Here is a 12,703-nt window from a genome sequence, read left to right as displayed (position 1 = left end):
AATCAAGACAAAGAAATTAGATGAAACAAATTATAGACTAAAACCTCCCATGAACACAGCGGAAAAATGTTTTAAAAAAATATCATTCATGCATCATGTAAAGACAGTCTTGAAGAGCAAGTCATCTATGATATCATATTCATGACAAGACTTTGTCAAGTATTCTATGATGTTAACACCATGAAGAACATTTATTAAATGTGAGGTCTTTGGAACATGTCCTGTTTTTAGCCATGATAATATATTATAAAATGAAAAGAACACCTCATGAAAAAATAGAATTTACCCAGTCATATAAATCCCAATCAAGATTCAAAACCATATGTTATTGATGATAGTAACAAGGTTAAAATTAGAAATATAGATAGTGGAGACCGTTTTTGATGAGTAGTTAGCATTTAGCAGTGTCCCACGGCCATTTATCATGGACACTCGCAGGAAATTAGGAACAGAGAACCTCCAGAGTCAGAATAAGTTCACATACCAAAATACCGAAGTTATCATCACACTGAATGGTGAGAAAGCAGAAATTTTGCATTAAATCCTGTATAAGGTAACAGACTCTCCTCTCTTCACCCATTTCCTGCTTCGTACTTGAAGACTTAGCTAGTACAGAAACAGAAGTAAAGTAAAAGAGCATTTCAAGTATAGGTAAAAGAGAGAGAGAAGATAACATGATTGTTTACTTAGAAATTACGAGTCATTGTATAAGTCATCCTAGCAAGATGATTCTGGGATGATCGATGTGCAAGCCAATTGGTTTTGCATATATGAGAAATAGACAGTGGAAAATGAAATGAAAAACACATCAATTTAATGCAACACTCCCCCCGACACACCTGTGATGTTACATCAGAAATTTGTGTTAAGAAAACACTGTCAAAGTCCTGCCCACACTGTCTTGTGAGACAGTCCTTATTCCATCAGTGTGGTAAGATTGGCTTTATATTTCAAGAGAAACTCCATGAAGAACATGTGTTGAAAACTGAAAGGTTGGAGGGTCATAAAGAGAGTTTTGTGGCATCAGGCAGAGTGAATTTGAATTCTAGACTCTGACTTTACTCATCATTTTTGGTATTGAGGCACTTCCTTGCTTCTAGTCCAACAGACAGAGCCTCTTGCCATGGAGAGTGTGTCAATTGATAAAAATGGAAAATGACACATGAAAGGGAGAGAAAGAAAAAAGTACAGAAATGAAGACCCATGCCTGACAGATGAGACAGCATATCCCCTCAACTTATAGATTCAGAAGTGTTGGTCCAGTCAGAAAATGCCCACAGTAGGTGAAAGGATGTAAATTCATTTGCTGAGGAAGGATCTCATCACAACACTCACACTTTCCTCTGCACCCAGTGAACCTTTGCTCCTTGGACTTCTCTGACAACATTTCCTCAGCATAAGAAATGGATTTTCTTACAGAAATCTTGGATCATCAGATTTATTTCCCAGATTCTGGAACTTAGAGATGTACTTCTTTCTCTTCTGATAACCTCTCAGCTGCATGGTGGATCCATCTCTGGCTGCCCCAAGCCTCAAAGACCAGAATCCCAAGGACTATGAGGATCACGACAGCAAACCCCATCCTGATGAGATTCTCCACTGTGTGATCCTGGTTGTCTGAGGCTGCGGCTGTAGGAAAAGAAGTTACAGAGGTTAGTGATGTTCAAAATTCCCTCAAGATAAATAAATGTCCGCCCAGGGCCCCCTGCCTTCCCTCAACAGAACTTGGCCCCTCTGTTTTCAATGCTATAACTTTGAATTCTCTTTATCCAACTGTCTTGAGTTTGGGTATGTTCTAGGATGGACTGACAGTCTCAAATGATCCTGAGAACAGAAGAAGAGGAGTAGGATGTGTGCACGCTTAAGAGAGCTGAGTGTTTCTTCTGAGTTCTACTTTCCCGTTTATTTGTAAACGCCCATTATTCTCATCCTATAAGCTCATGAAGTTCTGGGATAGATGAATCTTTCCGCTGGCATAGCTGGGTTCCCTCCCTTATTCTTTTTTAAAATACATTTGTTTGTTTGTTTGTTTGTTTGTTTGTTTGTTTGTTTGTTTTACATCCCAACCACAGTTTCCCAGTCCATCCTCTCTTCCCAGTCACTTCACTCCCCTCTGTTCCTACCCCTGAATCCACTCCTTCTCCATTTCTGTTTAGCAAAGGGCAGGTGTCCCACGAGTATCAACAAAACATGGTATATAAAGTTGCAGTAAAACTAAGCACCGTCCCATGTATTAAGGCTGGGCAAGGTGACCCAGTATGAGGAGTAGGGTCCTGAAAGCCAGTAAAAGAGTAGGAGACAGCCCGTGTTCCCACTAGGAGTTCTTATTAGATTCTTGAGCACCAACCACTCTGAAAGACATTCCAGAAATGGATCCCTGAGTCACTGCACTGAGCAGCCACAGCGCCATGCTGAGTGTGACGTCTCTGGTGAGCTCAGCACAGGTTATGCAGATTCATGTGCTCAGTTTGGGATGATTTCCTAAATGAGTTTTTGCTGTGTGTTTGTTCCATTGTCACACTTAGACCTCCCATCTCTCCTGTGATCTGAGCATTCCCTGATCTGTTCTGAGTACCCAGGGACCACTTAGGGCTGGTCAAGGGGAAACTAACTTATAGTCTCCCAGAAATAAGAAATGGTTTCTGATAAGGCTGAGAACCAGTGTCTTGTTGATAAACTTTCCCTGATGCTCCTCCCCACATCAGACCAAGAAACTTCTCTATGTCCAGTTCAGGTAGGAGCACATCCTTCTGATGTAGATTCTCCTACATCTCTTTCCTTTCACATATCATGTGGGAAATAAAGGTGTAGAGCAGAGTCATGCAGAGTGTGTGAAGTGTGTGTGTGTGAGAGAGAGAGAGACAGAGACAGAGACAGAGACAGAGAGACAGACAGAGACAGAGACAGAGATACAGAGGTCTTATTTCCAAACCTTCTCTTGTTCAGATGAGAACACCAAGGGCAGACAGAACACATTCGTAGCTGTCACCTCTCAAAAGAAGCCTGAACCTGTACAGATTCAGTTCCTCTATTTCACCATGAAGTGAGATGTTAACAGACTTCACAAACAATATGCTTTGATTGAGACTGCTGGATTTCATTTTGCTCAATGTGATCATTGTTATGTTAAGGTTCTCATGATGAATTCTGTCTGGTAAGTTTGAGCTATAGATGTGAATCTGTTTTGAACAGAATGAGAGTATAACAAGATTTGTGTTTATTACAGCAAGGCCACCTCCTCCCATAGATACACTGTGGGTCATAGAAACACTGAGAGCAAGGGTCTGAGAATACTGATAAGTGGAGGGTGATGAGCAGAGGTTGTCACTGGGGACCAGTTTCTGCTTAGTAGCCTGTATCTGTCTGTGGCCTCCCAAAGATGCTCTTTCAGAGTATCTATCTTCTGGATTACATTATCAGGGACTGTAGTGAGCATTCCTAGAAATATTCATGTTGGTCTCCACTATCATGATGGTGACTACCATCTGGTTAGACTTCAGCAGCATTTAAAACCCAATCCCAGTCAATAATTGTTGTAAATGAAGAATGTTTCGACACCCCTTCAGCTAGGAAAGATCTGGATCACTTCACCTGGGACCATGAGCTCCACAGGGGCATTGTCACATGACAACAGATAAAGAGATGAGTCGAGGTATCCAGAGCCCCTATAGATGCCTCTGAGAGTGGAGGTCACAGAACTCACAGAGTATACTAGATCTATACCCCATGATACAGACAGAAGGATCCTGAATTCCCTGCCATGGCCCTGTGCCTCACCCTTGCACATGTCCCTACCACTGTGAGACTGATCTGCCACAGAATCAAGTTCTGGATCATTCTTCTGTCAGAAGTCGCAGCCAAGGTCACCACTGAAAGAAACTTAAAAGTGTGGGCCACACTTCTCCCTTTTATACGAAGATTAGCAGCAGTCCAGAAACAGAAGGATTTGTCCAAATCAGCATCTCCAGAAGCGGCTGTATCAAGCCCATAACTAGCTACTGCTCATCCGGGCCCCACCTTCCAACAGAGTCCTTATTAGCCCTCTGGGGCCTGACTCCATGCAGGTGAGAGGTTTGTTCTCAGGGCCTTAGTGGCAGAATGGAGACAAATGTCCTGGATCCCTGCTCTCCGTATCACCTACCTGCCCCATCCTCCAGAGTCAGAACATCTCTCTGGACACCATCTTTCTGTATCCCAGCCTCTAAGTCCTGGGTCTCTGGGGTCTCTGCTGGGATCTCTGTTTGCCTCCCTCACTCACAAGCTAAAGGGACAGAGAAGTGGGGACTTTTCTGGGCTATAAAAGGTGGGAGCTGGCCTCCCACACATAGGCCTTAGGGTGGTGGGCTGGAGGCTCTAATGGGTCCTAGAAAGAAGAACAGTAGGAGGGTGAGGTTTAGATGCTAACACAGGGACCTGCCTCTGCATGCTCTTCTACACCTGCCCTGCAACATCCCCACAACCCTCTTGCTGTCTACCTGACACCTAGATTGCAATAGAGGGTGGAGTGGACATTTCTAGAAGTCCTGCTGCTGGCATCCACTTCTCTGGCAGGGAAAGTGACTTCTGACTAACCTTCCTGTTGTCCCCTTAATCCCACCCAAGTCAAGGGCTCTCCCAGGGTTTGGATTGTAAGTCACCCTGAGAGTTCAGGGTCACCTCACCTGAGACTGTGAGCTCCACAGGGTCACTGGCATATGACAACAGGTAGGGATATGAGTCGTGAGATCCATAGCACCTGTAGGTGCCTGAGAGGGCAGAGGTCACAGCACTCATGGAGAATTCTGCCTGGAACTCCCAAGCTTCAGACTTTGATTTTAGTCGCTGGGGTTGGTGGGCTGCTCCCTCCTTGGACAGAATGAAAGTGTCCACTTTGTATGTTGACTGACACAGCAGGGTCACGTTGTCTCCAGGGTGTACTGTGGAGTTAAGCTTCACTGAGAGGGAAGGACTGACAGGAAACTGTCCTAAGGAGAAGAGGGAGGATGAGAGGCTGTCTTCATTGTTCTGAGCTGACACCTCACCTGGGTCTGCCCTGAGCACCTGGGATTCTGTCTGTTTTCTCTGCCTGAGCTCCTTTCCTGGTCCCCATATCTCCATCTGTTCCCAAATAAGATCCCTGTCCCTCATCCCAGCCATCAGCTCCTTAACTCCCCCATGAGAACCCATGCACAGGTTAGGTACCTGAGGGAATCTATTTAGTTCCTCACCTGTGATCAGGATGTCCAGGGGGTCACTGGAGGCTGACCACTCAGAGGAGAGGTTGTGTGCACCATAGCATCTGTATTGGCCTCCAGTAGTTCTGCTCACAGGGCCCAGTGTGAAGTTGGCCAAGGAGAGGCCAGCCTCGGTCCACTGGCCATCATGCTGGGTGAGGTCATCTCCCTCCAATTTGTACAGAGCAAATCTGTCATAGTTGATGTCAGAGCAACACTGCAGGGTGAGGCTCTTCCCAGGGTCCAGGATATGGCCTTGGTGAGTCAGCAAGGAGGGCTTCCTGGACAGCCCTAGAGGGAAGGTGACAGGCTAGTGATTGAGGAGCTGGTTTTACCAAATACTTATCCCCTCCCATCCTGCCCTCTTTATGCAGAACATGTATTTCTACATCCAGGGTCCCCTGACACAAGATAGTCATGGCACTTCTGGAAGCAACCACAGAGCCTGGCTCAGCCTTGATGATGGGTTTGTTGAGGTTACCTGCATGGAAGTAGGAGAGAAGGAGGTGAGTCTGTCTGAGAGCGTCTCAGAGAAGGTCACTGTGGTGCAAATTCTAATTGGTCTTAATAATAAAAACCCAGAGGCAGATATCGGGGTAAATGCTGAACGATCAGAGAGACGAAGGAACAAGCCACAGCCACCTCTCACCTCACCAACTCCTCAGCCTGAAAGGGTCCAAACTCCTGTCTCCACCCATCTTATATTCCTCTCTCTGCGGAGCCATATCACTTCCTGTCTCCACCTCCGTAGTGTTGGGATCAAAGGCATGAGATCCCAAGTGCTGGGATTAAAGGTGTGTGCCACCACTGCCTGGCCTGTATGGTTAACTAGTGGCTGTCTCCTCACTCCCATCTCCAGGCAAGGTTTACTTGTTAGAGCACAAACAAAATATCACCACAAGCCACACTTACAGATGGCACGTTTTTTGCTTAATTATTCTTCTCTCATACAATACATCCCAACAGCAGCCTCCCCACCTCTCCTCTCCCCCAGATCCACTGCTCCTCCATTTCCCTTCAGAAAACAGCAGGCTTCCCAGGGATATTAACCAAACAAGGCATAACGACGTGCAAAAAGACGAGGCACACACCCTCATATTAAGGCTGGACAAGGCAACCCAGTAGGGGGAAAAAGATCCCATGTGCAAGCAAAAGAGTCAGAGACCTCCCCACTCCTATTGTTATGAGTCTAACAAAAACCTCAAGCTAGCTGGGTCGTGATGGTGCACGCCTTTAATCCCAGCACTCAGGAGGCAGATGCAGGCAGATCTCTGTGAGTTCAAGGCCAGCCTGGTCTATGGAGTGAGATCTAGGACAGACAGCGCTACACATTGAAACTCTAAAAAACAAAACAAAACACCCAAGGTAAACAACCACAGCGTGTGTGCAGAGGGCCTAGGGCAGACCCATGCAGGCTCTGTGGTTGCTGTTTCAGTCTCTGTGAGCCCTCATGATCCCTGCATAGTAGATTGTGTGGTCCATGTTCACCTGATGTCCTGAGTGCTCTGGCTCCTGCACCCCTTCCCCCTCTCTTCTGTGGGGTTCCCCTAGCTGTTGTCAGTGGCACATGAGCTGATCCAGAGTAACAGAAGGTCCATAAGGATTCATCTCTGTCCTGGACCTCCTGGACTTTGCTGTCACTCTCTGTCTTGGATTCTGTGTCTTGTGTCCCACTCTCTCCCATGCTCTGTGTCATGGGCTCAGGAGCCCTGGCCCCTCACACACACCACACACCAAGGCTTCCCTGAGTACCTGTATCATTTCAACATCATTCTAGGGAAAGGCTGGGGTTCCTCACCTGAGACCAGGAGCTCCAGGGGGTCACTAGGTTCTGACCACACCTGTGGGCTGACCCTGTTAAAGCTGTAGCATCTGAATGTCCACCTCTGGTTGGAGGTCACAGGGCCCACAGAAAACAGGGCCTGGAACTGTCTAGTATAGTAGTTATACTGTGATTTCAGTGTCCAGGAGAGCTTCTGAGGTCCTTCCTTAGTCAGAATGAACCAGTGATATGGCTGCCCTGAGACACACTGGAGGGTGACATTCCCTCCTTCAGTCACTACAGGGCTGGGCTGGGCTGACAGGCTGGGCTTACTGTAGACTCCTACGAGAAAAACAGGAATCAGTTAAATATATCAGGTTTCATTATCCTCCAGGGCTGTGTGGTGGAGGTAGCCCTGTTAACAGACCCACTTCTTGACAGTCAAGCCTGAGGCTGGGGACCCTGTGTGTTCTATCACCTGTCACCACCAGCTCCAGGGAATCACTGTCCCTTGACCATCCATCACGGGTCTGATATCGACAGCGATATTGCCCTGCATGTTTTTGGTCTATTTTTGAGATTGAAAATTCAGCCTTGTCCTTAGGACTCTGTGGAATCTCTGTGCTCCGTAGATACTGGTATCTCTCTTTATAGAGTATGTACTCTTTGGCTTCTGTGGTCCCTCACACAAGAAGGTCACTGTAGTCTGCTTGTGGACCACAGAGTCTGGCTGTACTGTGAGGATAGGCTTAGGGAGGACCCCTGCAAGAAAATGAGCAGCTATGACCCAGGACAGCCAGCCTCAGATTGCAGACCCAACCCCAACCCTCCCGCCATCCCCAGGGGCAGCACACATGTGTTGCTCTCCATCCTCACTGCCCAGGCATGGCTGCAGGAATGATGAGAAGTGAAGGTCAGGACATCTACAGACACTCACTCACCTGCCAGCACTGGGGTTCCCAGGCCCAGAGTCAGTCCTGGAAGAGAGTTCCCTGTGAGAGGTTTGTCCCTGAAGCTTGAGCAGGTCCTCCTCTCTGCAGAACCTCTGGAGACCCTGGGGTTTTTAATTGGCCAGTGCTGGGCTGTGGGGCAGCATCAACCCTAGACCACAGTATCCCCTCCCCGTCTCCACATCTCACCCAGACAGAGCAGGGCTGTGACGGTGAAGGTCATGGCATCTCCTCCTGGAGGCTGCAACTGTGCTCATGGGCCGAGCTACAGAGACTGTCTGGAGGGACAGGAGACACAGGGTGTGGCCTTTGGAGGCTGGGCACTCCCCATGACATGGTTGTACTGGAGCAACCCCACAGGAAGAGGAAGTGCCCTCCTCAGGCGCCAGGCTCTGACTTCCCCAAGGCTGTGGCTATGTCAGGTAGTAGACTCCGCAATCACTTCTTTGATGGATGACATTTCCATAACCCCATAAGTTTCTATCTCATTTTGTCCTAATCTTTGTCAGGGCCAGGTGGTATCAGACATGTATGAATATTTTACACATAAGAAATATAAACATACATGTGGGTTTGCTTTATTCCTTTTCACATTTTTTTTTTTTTTGGAGCTGAGGACCGAACCCAGGGCCATGTGCTTGCTAAGCAAGTGCTCTACCACTGAGCTAAATCCCCAATCCCCCTTTTCACATTTTTATGTGAAATACTTCTTCATATCCAAATGTTTGCAGGTTTGTGTGAAGGGTTCACTGTGTACACCTGCATGGAATAAGATTTATAATCCTCTTCCTCATAGTCTCAAGTGCCGGGTTACAAATGTGCACCGCTATTTCTGGTTGTTTGTTCTTTTTGGATGTGTGAACTTTCCATTACAACTTTAAATTACACTTACTTATTTCCACTTATTTCTTTAAATCACACTTATTTAATAATAATAAAAAATTACCCTTATTTTTTTCTTTATGTATGTACATTCACATGTGCCACAGTGAAAGAACCAAGCAGACACCATAACAGCTGCCCAGTCTTCTCTCAGAGATCAGGCCTCAACTTCAGCTTCCTGAGACCTGAGCAAGCAGTTTCTGGGAGGGCCATGAACAAAAGACATAGTCCTTGCAGTAGCTCCCTTTCTGCACGTACTCTGACCGCTCAAGGTTTAGCCAATTGTTTACTGTCTGGGACACTTCACCAACTTAGAGCTGAGTGCATGAGTTAAGAACAGAGCCTGGGCCACTGAGCCAGCCCCCATAGTCAGTACATGCTAGGCCAGCCAGCCTCCATGGCAGCTCAAAAACAAAGCCTGTAATTTGTCCAGGCCTGATCAAAAATGGATAACTGTAACCCCCCCAACTAACCCTAGTCAATTAAAAATTGCTAACATGATTGCCACTCACATAAATCAATCCTGAGTCTGTTCATATTTAGTCTGTAGACCCCAAGCCCCCTTGCTTTAAAAACCCTTCCTCATTGCTACTGGGGTCTCTCCTGCTCTGCTGCTGCATCAAACAGATGGAGAGGCCCGAGTTAACTCATAACAATACAAAGACTCTTTGCTTTTGCTTCAGATTTGGTCTCTTGGTGGTCTTTGGGGTACTCTGGGTACAACATTTGGAGGTTCCACTGAGATCCCCAATCCCACCACAACCACCCTCCGTTGAGTTTTATGGCGCCTATTATCATAGGTAACATAGGTGACTTTTGGATTTGCCTGGCAAGCTTTTTTGGTTTCTGGTTTCTGTTTCTGGCCATTTGTGGCAATGGGAACTCTGTCTATGAAGCCCCCATAAGATCTGTGGGTGGTTGCACTGGTGGATGGTGGGTTAGGGTCTTGGGAGACATCCCAGAGCTCTTCTGGTGGGTCAGGAGACCCTTCTGTTGGGGATTGGATTCCCCTGGTTCCTCTGGAGAAGCAGAGTGGGTCGCTGAGTGGGTCACACCAGCAAACTGATGTCTTTGTCTTTGTCTTGTTCTCTGTTCTGACTGTTATTTTGTTACTGTTCTGCTCCATGTGTTTCAGGGGACTGGGTCCCCCTGACTGAACCCAGATAATCAGGTAACTCCTGCCAGGTGGGGCTTATATACTGCAAGAGAGGCCATCCGCTAGCCAGGGCTGGCTAATCGCAAGGGAGGCGGTCATCTCAATGCTGATGTACCAGTACTCGGATTGTCTGTGTAAATGTTATTTGTTTCTGTCTACTAACCTCCCTTATTTTCCTGGAAGAATGGAGAGAGAGGCCTAGCAAGGGCCACCTCCCTCCCTCCATAGCTCTCTTGCTATCAGGCCTACAGCACGGGAGGGGCTGGTCTTGGTCTGCAGACGAGGCCTGCAGCCAGCCAGCCAGCCAGCTGCTCTCGCAGAGGGTGGGGGTGCACGCTCTTGGTACAGGTGGCAGAGACCGGAGCTATGGGGACTGCCTGCAATTGACAAAGACTGTGTGAATGCCGAACAGAGAATCTGATTTCAGTCAGAGGAGCTAACAAAACTTTTTTTTTTCAGGAGCACTGACATCCAAGAACACATCCTGGGCCCACATCCCCCTTTCTTCCTTCCTTCCTAAGACAAGTTCTTCTTCACTGTGGTAACTTCAAGGTCTCTTCTTCCAGGCAGCAACTCTCCCTCCTTAGCCCTTCTCTGTCCTGATACTGCTTGAAAAGAAGTGTTGAATTGCCAGACAAAGATACATTAGATTTGGGTAAAATTATGCTTTTGTTTCCACAAGTAAAGAAAAATACATGGATTTTGGCCATTTGAGTTCAATAGGTTACAAATTCTTGCCATCATTTAAGAGAATTGGTTACAAATTATTATTGTTTAAAATAAGAAAAAAAACTGTATCAAATTCCAAGTAGAGGATAGCTCAATGAATTAAATAGAAAAAAAAGATGTTTCAGGATGTGATGTTTTTATAAGAATATGAGGGCTTGAGACATGAGGATGAAAGTCTGAATAAATGATTCTTTTGGTTTGAGGAAGCAGTTTAAGATACAAAAATGTGAAGGCTTAAGTGTGCCATGAGGGTTTGAGTACGCGCTGTCTTGGGTCTGAGGAAGTAGTCTGGGGTACAAAAATGTGGAACTTTAAGTAAGTCATGAGTAAAGTACAGTTTATGTGGGGTCTAAGATGTAAAGGCTTTAGGTGTGGGAAGATAAAAGGAACGTTTCGGGAAGAAGGGAAGTAGCTTAAGACATGTGAAATGCAAGTTATCGGGATGTGTAAAAGCAAGTTATGAAGGGCTGAGGATGAAAAGGCTTAAGTAGCAATAAAAGAAAATGATTTAAGATGTATAAAAAAAGAAACGTGTTCCAGATTGCTTTCTCTTGCTATTCTGCTGTTACATTGAGACTCCAAAGGTTCATAGTTTTTAAGAATGTCTGTCTACTCTGCAGGTATGGATGAAAATGTGGCCACATGCATGTTTGGTTTTGAATGTCTGAGTTTGCATGTCCTCTGTGTTAGGGAATACAAGCTAATCCAGATACTAGTTTAAAGCATAAACTGTTAACTCTTGTTTAATTATAAACTATTTAAAGAAGAAAAAAACAGAACCTGAGAGGCCCATTTGACTAATATATCTACAGGATAACCAATTAGCCTGGTTATTGCTACCAGACTTAAAGATGTTTTCAAGATTAGGCCTAGATTTGTTTAGCTCAGATACAGTAATTAATAGATAATTGTCCTCAAACCCGCCAAAGATCTGGTGAATATGGAGTTTACATTGGTCGATAAAGCCCACACTCTGGCTCAAGTCTTGACGCCTGCTCTGCTCTGCAATGTGAGGAGGCTGAATCCTCTCTGCACTCAGCTCATGCCGTTCCTCTCTCTCAGGCCGCTCCATTTCTCGGATTTGGCTGCTGCTGCTCAGATCCTAGCGGAGCCTCGCCTTTCCCCCACGTCGTCCCCGCAGCCTATGGCCCAGGCTGCCTTGGGTATTTCTGCTCAAGGTAACCACATCCCTCTTTTTTTTTCATTATAATTTTTTTTCATTTTTTTAAGAAATTTTCTATTTACTTAACATACCAACCACAGATCCCACCTCTTTCCTCTTCCCACCCCTCCAGCCTTCCCTCCCAAGCCACCCCCATCCCTACAATTCCCAAATCAAGGTCTCCCATGGGGAGTCAGCAGAGCCCGGCACACTCAGCTGAGGCAGCTCCAAGCCCTTCCCCGCTGCACCAAGGCTGTGCAAGGTGTCACACCGTAGGCACTGGGCTCCAAAAAGCCTGCCCATGCACCAGGGACGGATCCCGACCCCCCTGCCTGGATGTCCCCCAAACAGTTCGAGCTAAAGAACTGTCTCCTGTATCCAGAGGGCCTAGTCTATTCCATGGGGGCTCCACAGACACTAGTCTATAGTTTATGGGTTTCCACTAGTATGGCTGGTCATCTCTGCACGTTTTCCTGTCATGATCTCGACTTCCCCTGCCCACAGAATCCCTCCTCTCTCTCATTGATTGGAGTCCGGAACTCAGCCTGGTGCCTGGCCAACATCACTCTTTAAAAATTCCGCCAAAAAAGAGAAAACTCTTTACCTCACTCTTTGGGCCGTTATCTCACAAAGAACTTTCTGACGGAGTATACAACTACCCAGAAGGCCTAGGAGAAGTGCTGTATAGAGAGCAGTTTGACTTCAATGCTGAGCCACCTTGGGAACCTAGCTGATAATAGATAGGGACGTTCCATCTCCTAACTTGTCCATTTTGTTGCATATTCTAAAGACCCAGACATAGGCTTGGTGGCCCGTCTCTTGTTTTCGGCTTTGTGGAGTATGGCTGAG

General features: G+C 46.4%; 1 pseudogene; it reads right to left on the bottom strand.

Moving 5' to 3' along the window:
* Positions 1-1,458: 1,458 nt before the first annotated feature.
* On the bottom strand, positions 1,459-8,148 carry LOC131901330 (leukocyte immunoglobulin-like receptor subfamily A member 6; annotated as a pseudogene).
* Positions 8,149-12,703: the final 4,555 nt, after the last annotated feature.

The sequence above is a fragment of the Peromyscus eremicus genome, unplaced genomic scaffold (assembly GCF_949786415.1).
Source record: "Peromyscus eremicus unplaced genomic scaffold, PerEre_H2_v1 PerEre#2#unplaced_72, whole genome shotgun sequence".
Lineage (NCBI taxonomy): Eukaryota > Metazoa > Chordata > Mammalia > Rodentia > Cricetidae > Peromyscus > Peromyscus eremicus.
This window is presented reverse-complemented; position numbering and strand designations above follow the sequence as displayed.